Below are 14,751 nucleotides of genomic sequence, written 5' to 3'. Positions count from 1 at the left end.
GAGCAGAGGGTGAGGCTGGAGAGTTCCCATGGGAGCATAGGCAGTATGAGTTAAAGCCAGCAGGAAGGAACAGATCATAGAGAACCTGTATGAACCAAGGATCTGGAGGAAGAGATGAGGACAGAACCTGGAAGCCAGTCATGAGAGAGAGAAAGAGATGATGAAATGGAATTCCTGGAAGCAGATACAGGGGAAGATTCTGTTTTCCCCTTTTAAAAGTGGCCTATTTGAGAGATTTGCATCAGTGAGTAAAGTGCTGTACTCGATGGTGGCCTCCTTATCTTACATTCTCCTGGAATTTAGTGTAGAGGAGAGAGATAGGAGACAAGATTTAAAACCAGCATGAGAAAGAATTGATTTGTGTTTATACCATTGGAGATTTTGAGAAACTGAGGGAATCAGGGTCAGTGACTGTGAGCTGATCCCCAACTGAGATAATCTAACATAAACTAGAGGAAAAGAAGGCATAAGAAAGCTAGACAGTTGCCTGGAGTTAAAGGGAGCCAGGCTTCTGTTAAAGGAAAAGCTTTCCTTTTGTTGTTGTTGTGGATTTTTCAACAGGACAGACGAGCATCATGCAGTAGCAGGGAGACCTATTGGCTAATTGAAACAGAGAAAATATACTTGCAATTGAAATCCTTTATGATGGAACTTTTTTTTCTTTGCTTGCACTACTGAGGAGAAGAATTGTCTAAATAAGTGTCGGCTGTGTTTGGACACAGTTTGGAGAACAGCAACAGTGCAGGAACTAATTTCTCAGTGAACTTAACTCACATTGATTTCCTGGAAGTAGAGTGGACATTTATACACGTTTTAACAGGCCCAGAGAGTCTGTGTGTTTTATTACATTTTATTTTATTTTATTTTTCCGATGGAAAAAAAGCTGAAGGATCTCCTGGATCAAAAAGAAAAGGAGGAAAAGACCTCAGACATAGCGGGCCCTTTTACCAAAGCTTAGTGCATGCTAACAGAATTAGCACTTGCTAAATGCTAAGAAGCCCATTTTATATTTAGGGGCTTCTTATCATTTAGTGCACATTAATTCCATTAGCATGAGCTAAGCTTTAATAAAAAGATCCCACAGTCGGCAAAGCCACTGTAACAATCAGCCCAAAAATCCATTGATGTTCAAAAAGTCCTCCTTTAAATGCTATGTTATTGTTTTTATAACCAATATCTTTCAACATTATTATAGGGGTGGGAGGAGCTTGTCTAAAATGGCTGCCTTGTGAGGTGCTCTGCGAGACGCTATGATTCTGCTGACCTTTTTAAATGGTAAAACGAAAATCTAAGGTCCACGTTTACCTTGAGGAACCTGGTCCAGTTTCACAGTTGGTTGGACCCATGGATGCCTTTGTGGAGCACAGCATGACCTTTCAGAATCTGGACAGTCAGCAATTTATTAAGTTCTTGAGATAATTAAATGAATGTATTGAAATTTTCTTCTATTTACATATATTGTTGTTTCCTTCTTGACTATTTTTGTAATGTATATTCTTTAAATTTTATAAATAAAAAGTAAAAAACCTAAATTATTACAACAGGAAGAAGTCTCTTCTGACTTATTTTACCAGTGTCCATAAAAATATAAAGACACGAACAGTGTGCTATGATTCTTTTAGCATTGTGCTCAGAGCTACCTCAGGGGTTTTAAACCATTATTTGTGTATTTATTTATTTATAACATATGTATCCCACAATTATCCCAAACAAGTTCGGGTTCAATGTGGTTCACATTAAAAGTAGAACATTTGATAAGAAATCCAAATTACATTAGGTATAAAAACAGAAACTTATGTGAATACAATGTAATCACAATAATAGAATACAAAGATCAACAGGAATAGTCCATCTTAAAGATTGAACAGTGAATTAGTTGCTTTCATCAATGAGAGATGATCTTAATAAGAGAGGGGCCATTTACAGAGCGGCGGGCTTACTGCTTGCTCTTCCTGGACCTACTACTGGCCCAATGTGGCTGCCAGCAGTAGTCCCACCCTGAGCACGCACCATTTCTAGAGAAAAAAGAAAACCCCCGGAAATGGCTTGCACGGTGATAACCCAGTGGTAATCAGACATTGCAGCACATATGCAGGAACCCTTATCACCACCTCAGTGGGTGTAGTAAGGGCTCCCCGTCGCATGGCCATGCGGTAAGAGTTCTCTTACTGCGTGGCCATATGTGCTGGGGGGCTTTTTTTACCCGCTGAGGTAAAAAGGGCCCTCGTACATGGGAAAAACAGCCTCTGCTGCTAGTGCAGGGCCCATTTTTCCACAGTTTGGTAAAAGGACCCCTAAGTTTTTAGCAATTTGCGAAATATGAAATATTCAGTTGCATGACATAATTGCGTAGGAAGGGAGTTCCATCTCTTAGTACATTGTTAGGAGGATCCAGCATCAATATCTTGTATCTTTTTGCACAAGCTGCAGTAATACCAGTCTCCATAAACAATGTATTTTTAACAGATATGTGAGTTCAAACATGTTCAATATAGTCACAAATCATTCAAGGTGCTGCCTTTAATTATTTCAGGTATCGCGTACTTACATTGTGGCAGCTACCTGCCCCTACCATAACACACTAAGGGGCCCTTTTACTAAGTCATGTAAGCGTCTATGCACACCCAATGCACGCCAATTACGAGTTACCGCCCGGCTACCGTGTGGCCCTGGTGGTAATTTCATTTTTGACATGTGTCCGATACACACGTCAGAAAATATTTTTATTTTCTGGTGCGCGAGAGGTGATCGACATTTGGATGCACATTGACCATTACTGCAAAGTTAACATGTGAGACCTTACCGCTAAGTCAATGACTGGCGGTAAGGTCTCAGACCCAAAATGGATGCGCGCCAATTTTCATTTTGCCACACGTCCATTTCCCCCCCCCCCCCTCCAAAAAAAGGCATTTTCACAGGTGCGCAGGCCATTTTTCAGCGCATCTTAGTAAAAGGACCCCTGAAGCAACACTCCCCCTTCAATAAAAATATTAAATTGGATGTTTTGTTTTTTTTTGTTACATTTGTACCCCACACTTTCCCACTCATGGCAGGCAATGGAGAGTTAAGTGACTTGCCCAGAATCACAAGGAGCTGCCTGTGCCAGGAATCAAACTCAGTTCCTCAGGACCAAAGTCCACCACCCTAACCACTAGGCCACTCCTTCACCAGTTCCAAATTAATATCTCATTAAACTAACTAAAGCTCCCACTAACACTCTTTGAGGCCTTAAGTAAGTCACTTAACCCCCCATTGCCTTAGGTACAAACAGATTGTAAGCCCTATGGGGAAAGGGAAATATCTATTGTACCTGAATGTAACTCCCCTTGAACTACCACTGGAAAGGTATAAACTAAATTCTAGATACTAAAGCTGCTTTAATTGTGGGGGGTATCACGTACGGACATTGTGACAGCTGCCTGCCCCTACCATAACTCACTAAAGCAACTCTCCCCATTCAATATAAATATTAAATCTGATGAGTTCCAGTCATATCTCATTGAACTAACTAAGAGGCCCTTTTCACTAAAGTGGGGTAAAATCTGGCCTTAATACATTTTAATGCCCATATTTAACACAGCACTATTTTTAGGGCTTTTTCTGTTTGTTATTTGTATGTCATATGCATGGTACCTGCAACATATTAACGTGGGAGCACTTACCACCTCCTATGTAGCAGGCACTAAGTGCTCCCACATTAACTCTGTATTATTCAGTTGGCGCATGCTGATCATAACAAACTAGCTGGATAACACATCAACTCTCCGCCCAAGACACACCCCCTCTGAAAACGATTTTTTAAAAATATTGGTCACTGGCTAAATTAGTCCTCAATATTCAATGCTGGCCCAAGTCCGGGCGCTGGCACTGAGTATCAGCAGCTCACTGGAACTCCACATGCCACCAGAGCTTATATGGGTCCCGGTTGATATTCAGTTGGAGCCCGCATAGTATACCAAAGTAAAAACTCTTAATTGCTAGTGAACTGAAAACACCTTCAGTAGGATGGGCATGCCTGAGAAGGAGCCTTTTGCACTGCATTTGATCAACCGAAGGCAGGCTTGTGAAGAGAGCAGATTGGGGGCAACACGGTCTTAATAGTAACCAAAGGAAATATATACCATAATGAATACCCTCAAACTACTCCTAATAATCTACTCCTTAATACTGATCCACTTAACACTAACCACCCCACTTGCAGAAAACAACATCATACCCATACTACACAATCATCATAGATTGATCAAATACACCACACCTCACCAAACTGATAACAACCTAAACAAAGGAAAAACATTTACATGCAAACAACCACAACAGAAGGGAAAGAAGGGCCCAAAACAAACTCACCTCAACAAAGAAACGACAACTAACAAAAGTCCACCTAACACCAAATACAGAAGACCCATTCCAAACAATACAAGTGGGCTACATCAACGTCAGATCCACTGTAAATAAAACAGCAATACTAACAGACTGGATCATGTCAGAAAACCTCGACCTACTCTTCCTCACTGAAACTTAGATCCATGACCAAAAGGATCCCATAATCCTTGATCTATGCCCTCCAGGATACAAAATCACTCACTAGACCAGAAAGGAAAAAAGAGGCGGAGGTACAGCACTAATCTACCGCTCCCACTTCACCATCGAAACCACTGCCGAGTCCATAACAACCCAACTTGAAATTGCCTCAATCAGAATCCACAACAAATCCCTGCTTGATCATCTGAACTGTGTCTTGTTTTACAGACCACCCGGAAATTGGAACAAAAGCCAGTCTAATTTCACAGACTTCATCTCTAACACTTGTGTAACCAACTCCAACATATTAATACTAGGTGATATAAACCTTCGCCTAGAAGACCCAAACTCCACCAATGCACGAGAATGTAAGGAATTCTTCCACTCATGGGATCTCAAATGGCCACATATGCAAGCTACCATGTCAAAGGGCACACACTGGACCTCCTCTCACACAAATTGTCCCCACCACAACCTACTAATAACAGATATCAAATGGACAGAAGCACCTTGGACCGATCACTACAAACTAAACCTATCCCTAAACTGGTGGAAGAAGGGATCATACCGTATACAAGAACACACAACCTACAGCACAAGAGGCCAAATAGACCCAAAAACATTCTGGCATCAGATGACAACGAATGGACAGCACGAACGGACTCCATACACTACCTCTCTGACTGGGATGAAAGATGCAGAAGCATACTACACGAAATAGCACCCTTAAGAACAAGAATATCAAGAAGACAAAACTCGATACCATGGTTCAATGATGAACTGAAAAAACTCAAAACACAATCCAGGAAACTCGAATGAGCATGGAAAAAAATAAAAGATGAACACCCACTCAATGCATGGAAACAAATACAAAGAAAATACAAATATGCCATAAGACAGACCAAAACGTCTTATTACAAAACTAAAATAGGACCGGATTACAAAGACTTGAAAAAACTATTCCAACTCGTAAATAAGCTACTAAACACCACAACCAACACAGACATCCCATCCGCAGACAAACTTGCTAAATACTTCAATGAAAAAATAATAAAGCTACGCAATACACTTCCTCAGCACAACACCGGCATCGAAAACTTCATCAACGGCTTGGACCCAATCTCTGGAGAATACCCAGCAGACCGAACCTGGTCAAAATTTTCTCTCCTCATTGTTGAATCAGTTACCCATGCGACTCATAGGTTCTCCAATACCCACTGCAAATTGGACACCTGCCCCAGCCATCTACTTAAATCCACTCCCGACCGCTTCATAGCAGACCTCACATCCCACCTAAACTACATGCTCCAACAAGGTCTCTTCCCTGAGGAATATGGCAGCATCCTACTCACCCCAATTCCAAAAGACACCAAGAAAAAAACAAACAAACTTGCCAACTACCGCCCAGTTGCATCTATCCTACTAGCAGTCAAACTGATGGAGAGTATGGTGACCAAACAGCTTACTGATTACATGGACAAGTTCTCAATACTACATGAATCACAATCAGGATTTCGCCCCCTCCATAGTACCAAAACTGTGCTAGTCACTCTCCTGGCCAAATTCAAGCATGAAGTAGCTACAGGTAAAAGCATACTTCTCCAATTCGACATGTCAAGCGCATTCGACATTGTTATATTCCTTAATGATACTCTGAGTTTGTCTCGCATAACTCCTCACAATGTAATCCATAACCGAGTAGTAACAAATTGTATTTCTATCACTCACAACTTATTGTAAGCCACACTGAGCCCGCAAAAAGGTGGGAAAATGTGGGATACAAATGCAATAAAATAAATAAATAAAATAAATAAACCACAATATACTACTAAGACTCCTAGACTACATCGGGATTGGTGGAAATATACTCAGCTGGATCAAGGGTTTTCTAACCACCAGAACATACCAAGTGAAATCAAATTCAAACATATCACCACCATGGAAAACAGACTACGGAGTACCTCAAGGATCACCACTATCACCAATACTTTTCAACATAATGATGATCCCACTGGCTAAGTCCTTATCCAATCAAGGTCTCAACCCATTCATCTACACAGACGATGTCACAATATACATTCCCTTCAGACATGATCTGACAGAAATCACCAATGAAATCAAGCTCGGTCTGAACACTATGGACTCATGGGCAAACTCATTTCAACTGAAACTGAACACTGACAAAACACACTGACTCATCCTGTCATCTCAACACAATACGTACAAACCCACAACCATAAACACCCCAGACCACACCCTCCCTATCTCAGATAGCCTGAAAATACTCGGCGTTACAATCGACCGCAACCTTACACTTGAGAGCCAAGTGAACTCCACAACAAAGAAAATGTTCCACTCAATATGGAAACTTAAACGCGTAAAACCTTTCTTCCCGAGGGAAATATTCCATAACCTAATACAATGAATGGTACTAAGCCATGCAGACTATTGCAATGGAATCTATGCGGGATGTAAAGAACAACTCACAAAGAAACTCCAGACCGCTCAAAACACACCAGCCAGGCTGATATTTGGCAAAACACGATTCGAAATTGCCAAACCCCTTCGAGAAAAACTGCATTGGCTCCCAATCAAAGAATGTATTACCTTCACAATCTGCACCCTGGTCCACAAAATTATCTATGGCGAAGTACCAGGCTACATGACAGACCTCATAGATCTACCAACCAGAAACACAACCAGATCATCACGAACATACCTAAACCTCCACTACCCAAACTGCAAAGGACTCAAATACAAAGAAACCTATGCATCCAGCTTCTCCTATATAAGCACAAAACTATGGAACTTACTGCCAAAAGCTGTGAAAACAACCTACGACCATATAAACTTCAGAAAATCACTAAAAACCAACCTGTTCAAAAAGGCATACCCTACCGACCCAACATAAATCCCTACACTCTGCAACATAGCAAAACCAAAGCTCGTAATGGACACTATATAATCTCTCCTCTCTTCGATCCCCATTGTGCCTGAACCTTAATCGACCACAACATCACCATGTATTTGTTTCTCTACCGGACTTGGCGAACGCCTTTACGGTACTATGTAAGCCACATTGAGCCTGCAAATAGGTGGGAAAATGTGGGATACAAATGTAACAAATAAATAAATAGATATGCAGGCCCCAGCTGATATCTGCCAGGACCTACATAACATTCAAGAGGGTCCTCAGCTCCTCTGATCCCCCTTACACCCCCCACTCTCCCCGGAACAGATCGCCTTCTGATCCCCCTTCCTCCAACATGGATAGACCCCCCTCTTCCAATTCCTCCCTCTCCAGCAAGGATAGACCCCCCCTTCCAACCCCTTCTGGTCACAGTAAACCCCATCAGGCCTACCTAAGATCCCTGGAGGGTCCAAGGGGGCAATGGGGGCAGGAGCACATCTTATTCGCTCCTGCCTCTAACGACTACCTTAATAAAATGGCTGCTGCGACATCTCCTGGTTGTTTACATCACTTTGAATATCTACCCCATGGTCTTTATCTGCAATCATTTTCTATGTTTCTATTGACAATTTTATTTAGTAATAAAAAATAACATAATACAAAATGCACCTACTGATCATTTTTTAGGTTTTAACAATAACATTCTATCATTATAAAGAGCTCTGTTAAAGGTTGGTTTGATAATCATTTCTGCATAGCCTCGCTCACATAGATTCTGAGCTAAACTTGTCGATTAAAGTCTATATTTTTGTTCACTATATTCTTTTGTAATGTAGAAAATGAGTGAAAGATAAATTTCTTTTTAAAGGCTCTGGATAAAAACGATCAAAATGTTAAAAAGAGTTGCTATCAGTTTTTGCAATTGGCTTTTTGAATACTTCAGTGTTCAAAACATAACCATTTGTGATTATTAATGCATCCAAAAGTAAAATTTTCTCTTTATATGCATGTCAAGTAAATTGGATCTGGCTTATGCCTTTATCAGTTATAGCTCAAGGTGAGTTACATTCCATTACACTAGATATTTTTCTGTTCCTGGAAGGCTTACAATTTGTTTTTATCTAAGGTAATGAAGAATTAAAGGACCCTTTTACTAAAGGGTGTTAAGTCCTTAATGTGCGGTTAACACATGAGAACAGGCTACCGCAGAAACATGTTAAAGCATTTTGTGGTATTTTGCCTGTTTGCACATGCTAACAAGCATGTTATTCAATTTTAAAAATATTTTTTGAAGGAGGATGTGTCATGGGCAGAGAGTGTGTGTTCCCAGGTTATCCATTGTAAAGTGGATCCTCTTATCTCCTGGGGGTTGCAGCTCTTCTCATACAAAAACCAGGACAAAAAAAAAACACACTCTTGTATGGTTCCCCTTTTTCTCAAAAAGAAAAAAAACAAATATAAGGAAGCCTTTTATTGAATAGGAGGAACGTCCCTCTTTCTCCCAATTGCTTCTCCAAAACACAAACACTGCCACACCATGCAGGCTTCAACCGCTGCTTTCTCTCCCGGTCCCCTGGAGAGTAGCAGGAAAAAGAAAAAAAAAACCCCAGCGCTCTTCAGCCCCGGGTTTCCCAAACACAGTTCAATTTTTAGCCAAGCTTCAAAAACACAGCTCAGTCCAGCTAGGCTTTCAAACACAGTTCAAGTTTAGCCAGGCTTTCAAAAACACAGTTCAATTTTTAGCCAAGCTTCAAAAAACACAGCTCAGTCCAGCTAGGCTTTCAAACACAGTTCAAGTTTAGCCAGGCCTTCAAAACACAGTTCAGTTCTAGCCAAGCTTCAAAAACACACAATACTGGCTTTGCGCGGGCTCAAAGCCTAGGGTCCCACCCTCTTGGTCAGTCATACTCCTACCTGACCTCCTCCCGCATGACCCGGCTTGGCCCCGCTACTTCCTTGGCTTTCGCTGAGCCAGAGCTGAAAAGTCCATCGGCTCTTCCAGGGTGTTCTCCGGTTCAGTCAATTCCATAGGGCAAGGTTCACTCTCTGCCTCTCTCTCCTCAGGAGCCCAATCCATATTCTCCTCGCCCCGCCCTTCTCCCAGCTGCTCACCCTTTCTTTCATTAAAGCTCTTTTGTGGCTCTTCTTTCTCCACCCACCTGTTCCACCACCTCTTCCACCAGGTTGGAGAATCAGCCTTATTCCTTCCCCTGCGGCCCTCCTCTGGAGACTCCTGGGAATGCACATAGTTTCTCTTATCCCCTGTCTCCCTTGGGGCATGCTGGGAGTTGTAGTTCTTTATTTCTAGTTTTTTCCTGGGGAATGCCTGCCTATAACGGGGGTATTCTGGCCTATCCCAGGGTTCCTTTGGGGCCTGTCCTACATACTCTTTACACCATCTAGGGGGAAATTCTATATATGGCACTGAAAAAGTCAGCCCCCTCAAAAACGCGCTTAGTGCTATTGTATACACCTCACCTAACTTTAAGCACGGTTTATTGAATACGCATAGCGGCCATCCCTGTGACTAAAATTTAGGCGCAGCCATTTACATCAACTAAAACATGGTGAAAATGCCCATGCCTTATTTAGGGGTGGATCGAGCATATTTTATAACAGTGTGCATAGTGTTCAGGAATGCCCATGCCCTTCCCATGGCCACACCCCCTTTTGTGATCAACACATTAGAAGTTACGCATACCACTTTACAGAATATGCTTAGAAAGTTGTATGCGTAAATTCTAATAATTGCTAGTTAGTGGCCAATTATCGGCACTGATTAGCTTGTTAAACAATTAAGCTGCATGTGCAAATTGGCTGAATGCGCTGATTTGCATGCACAACTTTGGTCACCAAATAAAGAATCTGGGGGTATTGTGTTATGATTAGCACGCACTAACTGGATAATGCAGAGTGAACAAGGGAGCACCTACTGTCCCCCAAAATAGGAGGCAGTAAGTATTCCCGTGTTAACTCTAATGACAGCATTACAACATGACCTGCAATAAATTATATATTTTTAAAAACTCCTCCCCATAAGTGCTGCATTATACTGTCTGTGCCCTGAAGAGCACAGGTACAAATCAAAGTAGGGTATACACAAAAAGTAGCACATATGTCTTGTTAGGCAGACTGGATGGACCGTGCAGGTCTTTTTCTGCCGTCATCTACTATGTTACTATGATACTATGTTAGTAAGAGGTCCTCTTAGTGACTTGCCCAGGGTTACAGAGCCACAGTGGGAATGCCCTCCTGCAGGCGATGGTAGAGATGAAAACGGTAACAAAATTCAAAAATGCGTGGGACAAACACAAAGGAATCCTGTTTAGAAGGATCGGATCCAAAGAAGCTTAGCGGAGATTAGGTAAGAAAGCCAGTGCTGGGCAGACTTCAATAGTCTGTGCCCTGATCAAAGCTGAATAGATTTGGATGGGCTGAAGTGGAGCTCTTCAGGAGCTCCGACAACAACTTCAGAAATTTTAGAACAAGGCCAGTGCTGGGCAGACTCTACAGTCTATGCTCTAAAAACAGCAAAGATAAATCAAGATTAGGTATATACATATGATCACTTCATACTACATGTAATGAGTTTATCTTGTTGGGCAGACTCGATGGACCATACTGGTCTTTATCTGCCATCATCTACTATTTTACTATCAGGCTTATTTTCGAAAGAGAAGGACACCCATCTGTCGACACAAATTGGAAGATAGGCGTCCTTCTCACAGGGTCGCCCAAATCGTCATAATCGAAAGCTGATTTTGGGTGTCCCCAACTGCTTTCCATCACAGGGACGACCAAAGTTCAAGGGGCATATTGTAGGCATAGCGAAGGCGGGACTTGGGTGTGCCTAACACATGGGCGTCCTCAACCCATAATCGAAAAAAGAAGTCCCTGACGAGCACTTGGACGACTTTACTTGGTCCTTTTTTTGTTACATAAGCCACGAAAAGGTGCCCGAACTGACCAGATGACCACCGGAGGGAATCGGGGGTGACCTCCCCTTACTCCCCCAGCAGTCACTAACCCCCTCCCACCCTCAAAAAAATTCTCCAGGGACCTGCATACTGCTTCAATGGACCCGAGTATGACATTTGAGGCTGGCATAGAGGCTGGCAAAAATATTTAAAAACTTTTTTGGGGGTGGGAGGCGGTTAGTGACCACTGGGGGAGTAAGGGGAGGTCATCCCCGATTCCCTCCGGTGGTCATCTGGTCATTTAGGGCACATTTTTGTGGCTTGGTCATAAAAAAAAGGACCTAGTAAAGTCGGCCAAGGGTTTGTCAGGGACGCCCTTCTTTTTTCCATTATCGGCCGAGGATGCCCATGTGTTAAGCACACCCTAGTACAGCCTTCGCTATGCTTCTGACACGCCCCTGTGAACTTTGGTTGTCCCCACGACGGAAAGCAGTTGAGGACGCCCAAAATTGGCTTTCGATTATGTCGATTTGGGCGACCCTGGGAGAAGGATGCCCATCTCCCTATTTGTGTCGAAAGATGGGCACCCTTCTCTTTCGAAAATAAGCCTGATAGGCTCCATTTTACCAAGCTGTGCCGAGGCCCCCTTTTACTGCAGCTGGTAAAAGGGCTGGTCTCACTTTCCTTCAGGAAATAACTGGGTGGCAAGTAAAGCACTTGAGGTGCAGCCATTTCGGGGGGGGGGGGGAGCCCTTACCGCCACCCATTGAGGTGGTGGTAAGGGCTCCCGCCCTAACCCGGTGGTAACTGGGCAGCGCATGGCACTGCCCAATTACCGCCAGGTAGTATCCAGTGCTACAAATTTGTGTAGCGCCGGCAATGACAGTGCAAAGGGGGGGGAATACTGCCAGGCTGTAGCATTAGCCCAGCGGTACTTCCTAAATAGTGAGCAGTAAGCCTGCATTGGGCTTACTGCCGCTTAGTAAAAGGAGCCCATAATTGCTGAAAGGAGGACTGAATCACCTCAGAAGTTGATCCTTCATAGCAAGCTGAGAATTAAGAATCAAGAACCACCCCAAGCAAACTCTGGTCAACTCTTCTCTACTAACCTTCCCACAATCATAATTTCTGTTTTATCTACACTCAATGGAGGTCTGTTCAATGACATCCATTTACTAATATCTCTCATATATTCTGTTAACCTTGTTGACAAGTCAATTCCCCAAGATAACGAAAAAAAATTGCATGTCATCTGCATATAAGCGATAATTCATTTCCAGTTGATCAAGCACACTATCCAAAGGAACCAGGGCACATGCTCTTTATAGAGTAGTGTAGTGTGGCCAAGGGAGAGGGATGGGCAGGTCATGGGCACTCCTAGGATTTAGGTGTGGAGTTATAGAGTACTTCCATTTCCACGCCTACTGACAATAGTTAGGCACAAGCATTTATAGTGACAGGCGTAAATGTTTGCACATAAAGTTAGGCACGAAAATGAGTTCAGCTCGTATTCTATAAAAACAGTTCCCTACAGAACTGCCTTTATAGAATTTGCAATTAGTGTGCATCATTCTAGCGCACACTTACTGAAACTACCCCTATAGGAGCAAGTCTGTAAGTGGATATCTCCCTTTAGGCACCCTGAGGATGTATGGTGAGAGCCTATTCTATAATGGCATCTAAGCGCACAGATTCCGAAATAAAATACTAGATGTGGCATAAATACACACGCATAATAGGGAAAGGAACGCCGTCAATAATAGGACAAAGGACATGCAATCATTCAGAGAGACATAATAAAATACTCAAAGGTCAGGCAGGCCCAAGAATGTCTCAGCTAAATGCCTGCTGGAAAAAAGTAAGTCTTCAGGAGGGTCTTAAATCTAACAAAGGACTCTTCATTACGAATGGAAGTGGAAGTCCTGCACATGTCCTGCTATATTCCACCCATTGCATATGCCCCACTGGCATTTACATATTTACACGCTATGCCACTTAAGCACACCTTTACAGAATAGTGCTGAGTCACCCTGCTGGGCCTTTCACAGATAAGAGTACCCTTACACACCTACGTGCTATTATCCTGTACATTAATGCACAGAAGGGACACATAGATGTAGCTGCCCAGTTATGGAATTGCCCATCATATGTCAACTATAGATCTTGACAGCTGAAAAACAAATATCTTACCTCTTCTGCAGATCACCATTCCAGGAGCTCAAATCTCCCATAAATCCAACGATTCACTCATAGTCTCTTAGAAATGTTCTGTTCTCTTGAGCAGTGCTGCAATCTTGTTTAGCAATTACCAAAGTCTTGATAAGGTGAAATATTTGTATTGCATCTCTCTATTTTCACAAGAACCCATAAAATAGATTTCTGGCATCCTTATTTGTAGGTACTTAGCAAAAACTACTAAAAAGCACTGACGGTACTGTACAGACTAATTGATTTGTTGAGGCATGAGCTTTGGAGGATGAGTCTGGTTGTCTCTCAGTTGTTCGATTCTTCCTAGTGCGAGAAAATACTTCCCACTCATCTTTCCAGAGAATGAGTCTGGATGAATGGGTTTTTGTAAGAGCTTTTAAAGTCTGAACTGTTTTCTTTTCTTAAAGCATTCATATGGCAGAGGGTTTCCTACAAATGTATCTAAAGGCAAACTTGTGATGCCCTTCACTTTCCGAGATAAAGTGCAGCCTTATCAATTAATGCACTTAAAGCTAAGAGCACATGTGCAGATATTACATCACATCAGACTACTTCTTGTGCTTATCTTTAATCCACAAATGGATTGGATTGTTTTTTATCTGACTAATAAATGTCTGATAGGAAGGCACTAAGGAAGTGGATTGGTTAGTGTGCATTAGCTTTGTTAGTGGGCCTTAAAATGCTTTGGGCATGCTAAATTAATTTAAGGTGCATTAACCTATAAATTAATGGGCCTTAAGGCAATTCATTTATTTACATGTTGATATACAGCATGTGGCGGATAGTGTTTTATAACCTCACACTGACCGCCACAGGCTGAATTAGACTGGGAAACTCAGTGCTGGGCCCTATGCAACTACCAGCACTGAGTATCTGGGCCCACAGTAGCCATCAGAAGTTATGCACGTACTGCTGATTATTCAGTGCTGGTACCTGGATAGTTAACCGGGCATAGTTAGGCAGCTTTTAAAACAGTCCTACTTCTCAGTTAGTTATCTGTGTACCAGCACATTATATTGGCAGTATCCAGATAAATTCCAGGTCTGCAAGACTCTGCCTCCAGACTGACCCACCAATAAACAGACGGTGCTGTGGCAGTCTGGTTAAGAGCCACTGAATATCTGGGGAGGACCTGGTCAGCATGGTTTAACCATGGGTACGCCCATTGACAACACAGCTAAACAGCAGCTA

The 14,751-nt window shown here is 42.4% G+C and overlaps 1 long non-coding RNA gene across 1 annotated transcript in view; it reads right to left on the bottom strand.

The window, feature by feature from the left end:
* The window catches only part of LOC115460179, a 54,879-nt gene extending 40,973 nt beyond the window's left edge, over positions 1-13,906 (bottom strand). Inside the window, exon 1 of the long non-coding RNA XR_003940399.1 lies at positions 13,543-13,906. This is a non-coding gene — a long non-coding RNA (uncharacterized LOC115460179). The remainder of the gene's footprint in view (positions 1-13,542) is intronic.
* Positions 13,907-14,751: the final 845 nt, after the last annotated feature.

This window comes from Microcaecilia unicolor, chromosome 1 (assembly GCF_901765095.1).
Source record: "Microcaecilia unicolor chromosome 1, aMicUni1.1, whole genome shotgun sequence".
NCBI classification, from domain to species: Eukaryota; Metazoa; Chordata; class Amphibia; order Gymnophiona; family Siphonopidae; genus Microcaecilia; species Microcaecilia unicolor.
This window is presented reverse-complemented; position numbering and strand designations above follow the sequence as displayed.